The 3,891-nt window shown below is 36.1% G+C and overlaps 1 long non-coding RNA gene across 1 annotated transcript; it reads left to right on the forward strand.

Moving 5' to 3' along the window:
• The first annotated feature begins 312 nt into the window (after positions 1-312).
• On the forward strand, positions 313-918 carry LOC149172278 (uncharacterized). The gene is made up of 2 exons (XR_016259627.1): positions 313-598; positions 696-918. It is a non-coding gene; the product is annotated as an uncharacterized LOC149172278 (long non-coding RNA).
• Positions 919-3,891: the final 2,973 nt, after the last annotated feature.

Raw genomic sequence — 3,891 nt, forward strand, 5'->3', positions numbered from 1 at the left:
ATAGTCTTCCCCATATTAATTAATTTATTCCAATTTTACGTGACCATGAAAAAACTTAAACTTATTTTGGTGTTGGCTCTTCATTGATACCTTCAGCAATAATAGAGTTACTCGGAAAAACATAATGAAAGCCATAAGCCTACATCGAAATCCAATGAGTCTCTGTATGAAAAAAAGCCTTTGCTATTTTTGACTCGGGCATACACTACACAAGTGTTAGTGTTAGGTTGAACCTTCCCATAAAAATAATAGAATATATATATATAATAAACAAATTTGACGGCTTGCATGCAACCCACTTGGCATCTGTGAGCCGAACACATGGGGGAGAAGCACGATGACCTAGAAAACACAGGGCAGAAGGAATAAAGGAGACAGGGCATAGTTATCAATTTCTATTAATCAATATAGCTAGCTAGTTGCAAGAGGTGTCGAGTTCAAATCTATCAACCTTCTGAGATACGGAGACAATCATGTTATGATAAGAATAGGCTAAACAGAGGAACATGGACATGGACTGTCGAGGAGGACCAAAATCTCATTACTTTCATTCTCAACCGCAACCATTGTTGCTGGCGTGCAGCTCTGAAACTCGCTAGTAATATATAGTTTTTTTTCAAGAAAATATATGGTTTCTTTACTGAGTCTGCCTTCTGCCTACTAATGAGAAATGTCGAGTCTTTTTTTTTTGGCAGACTTGCTCAGATGTGATAAGAACTATAGATTAAGGTGGATGAATCACCGACGGCTAAATCTGAAACGAGGGAGAGGGATTTTATCTGAAACAAGGGCTTTTATAAGAGTCTCAAAATGGGAGGTGGACAAGGATTTTTTGTGCCCTATCTGCATGCAAATGATGAAGGACGCGTTCCGCATGGCTTGTGGCCACAACTTCTGCTACATGGGCATCATGATGCATCTCAATAACAAGAGCAATTGCCCCTGTTGTGGCCTCTATCTCACAAACAATCATCTCTTCACAAATTTTGTATTTAATATTACTTCTTTTTATTAGATTCATGATACTTTAGTCCTTATTTTTGAAGCTAGAAATGTTTGTTAAAAGATGCAGAATTTAAAATCAAATCACTGATTGAGACTTTAGATGTACAGGTACAATTTCCCCTGCTGTGATCAGCTCTTCACCAATTTTGTATTTAATATTAGTTCCTTTTATTAGATTCAGGGTACTTTAGTCCTTATTTTTGAAGCTAAAATGTTTGTTAAAAGATGCAAAATTTAAAATCAAATTACTGATTGAGACTTCAGAATTTTAAGTGTTTTTTTAAAGCTAGAAATGCTCGTTAAAAACGCAGAATTTAGGTTCAAATTACTTATTGAAACCTTTAGACATTCGGGCCTTGAAACTCGTGTTTGTTTCAGATTCTTGCAAAATTTTGTTTCAATTTCATTTTTATTGAGACTGGAAATCATAGCCAAACAAAGCTCAGAAGTTAATTGGAAACTGCGTGAAAATAAAAAATGCAGCAGTCTTTAGTTGTCTTCGCTTACTATTTAAATATTCATGTTGAGTTTCTATTTCTACTCGAAGCGACTGTTGATTGATGGAAAAAATCATTTCTCATTATGAGAACCTTTGTGTTTTGGATTCTTGCAATTTCTTTTTGTTTTCATTTTGTCGTGTGAAGGTTGAAGACTGGAAATTATTATAAAAAAAATATCAAAATTTAACTGGAATTTGTTGCTGAAAATCGACGAGTATTGCATTTGTGTTTTCTGGTGTTCAGAAATGAAAATGTTGCCATTTTTTTGGGGGAAGAATATGCATAGAGAGAATAAGCGACAGAGGCACTAGGAGATGAGTTAATGATGAACTACCAATGACAATGATATAAATTATTATTGTTCTATTTCCTTGGAAACTACATATCTCAATAATTTTTGGTGAAAAATATATGGTTTCTTTACTGAGTTTGCCTTCTGTCTACTAATGAGAAATGTCGAGTCCTTTTTTCTTGTAGACTTGCTCAGATGCATTAAGAACCACAGATTAAGGTGGATGAATTACCTACAGCCAGACCTGAAATAGACATTTGTTGAGTAGAGGTAGACCGTCCAGGTATAGCCCTCCCAATGGAGTATTCGCTCCGCCTTTGAGCAGCACTACCGTCACCCAAAAGGCATTCTCCTCAGACATGTACAGCAATGGAGTATTCGCTCCGCCTTTAAGCAACACAACCATCACCCAATGCTTAAACACAACCATCACCCAAAATGCATTCTCCTTCGTATACCCCACCACACCAAGACAGCGCGGATCACAGGAAACTCATCCCCTTCGTATACCCCCACCAAGACAGCGCGGATCACAGGAGTCAGTTATTGAGCGGCAAGAGTCAGCATCCCCTTCGTATACCCCCACCAAGACAGCGCGGATCACAGGAGGATCACAGGAGTCAGTTATTGAGCGGCAAGAGTCAGTTGTCAGTTATGAGATCAACGGTAGTAAAGTTTTTAATCGTCTAACACTAAATCTAATGGTGAATAACCAAGACAGCGCGGATCACAGGAGAGTCCATTTCAAATGGAAACGCCTTACGGCGTAACAAGACTTTCTCTCTTCTTTGAGTTTGAGATGGATAACAGAGGCATAAGACTCGCCTAAAAGGGGTAGCATGACTGTTGATTTGAGCCATACTAACTGTAAGTAGTCAAGGTGACATTTTTTAGTGTAACAATAAGCGAGAGTTTGAGTGAGAGATAGGGTTTGAGATTGAAACGGAGGTCAGACAAACTGTTGTAATCGAGCCGAGAGGGCCAAGACTCTGTAATTTCCATTTTGTTGAATAATTGATTGAAGTGTGGTGTGGGTGCACCATTCTGGTGCAAAAATTAATTTGTAGCTGTGTATCCGCGTTCTGGACCCTAATTGGGTATTTTTCTCTATTTAAACACTTTATTTATAAATCACAGTCAATTGGTATTAATTATTAATATTGAGCTTAAGCGTTAAACTTTCCTTAAGCATCTTTCTTAAAAGTTATGTATTAAGCACGTCGGCAATATTCCCAAGTGGTAAACAGTATCTCGTGCACTTAAGAAGAGGTAAATTGTATTTTTCCAAGTTCGTGCAATTAACCTTAGCGGTCGACATGTAGCATGGGAAAACCACTTTTCTTGCGCACTCTCGATATAAAAAAATACAAAGAAAGGGGCATGTAACATATAGTTAGGGTTAAAACTCATTGTTGAGTTTAAAGATGAGGATTCTATATAATCTTTTTATAAATTAGAGAAATAGATCATGAAAATTATTTTCTAAAGAGATTCAAAATAAATATACATCAATTAATTATAATTAGATTTATATCCCAAAAACTTATTATTTCAAAGTTTACTTGGAGAAAACATATTAATTATATAGAAGCATAGTATTTTTTCTTGTAACTCAATCATAGTTAGGTAACTAAGAGGAGTCAGGACTTGTGAAAATATTCTAACTAGACATCCTCTTTAATTTCTTTGATATTCTATGTATCTTTATCTAGCACCATTCCAACCTTTAAGAGTGAGTCGATATCCTAGTTTCTTTCCCTATACATGTGATCATATGTGATATATGAAAAATAAAAATATGAGGTAAGTTATTGGATGTGTTGAAAAAGTGGCTAAAGTGAATAATTTTGAAGATTTAAGGTCTCTTTCATCTAGTTTATGACAAGCAAAGAGTTTCCATATATGAGTTTGAGAGATGCCCTATTATTGTGTATTCTGGAGAAGAACTTTTAAATCCATGAGTTCTACATAGCTGTTTGTAGCTTCCCCAATACTTAATAGGAAATAAATTGAGTGAAAGTCAAAGAGGAAAATGATCCCCTCAACCCCACCACATTGGGGGTTCCTTGAGTTGCCCCATCGAAAAAAATCCCA

The sequence above is a fragment of the Pinus tabuliformis genome, chromosome 4_2, assembly GCF_031772625.1.
Source record: "Pinus tabuliformis cultivar Carrire ecotype Pingquan chromosome 4_2, CPIR1, whole genome shotgun sequence".
NCBI lineage: Eukaryota > Viridiplantae > Streptophyta > Pinopsida > Pinales > Pinaceae > Pinus > Pinus tabuliformis.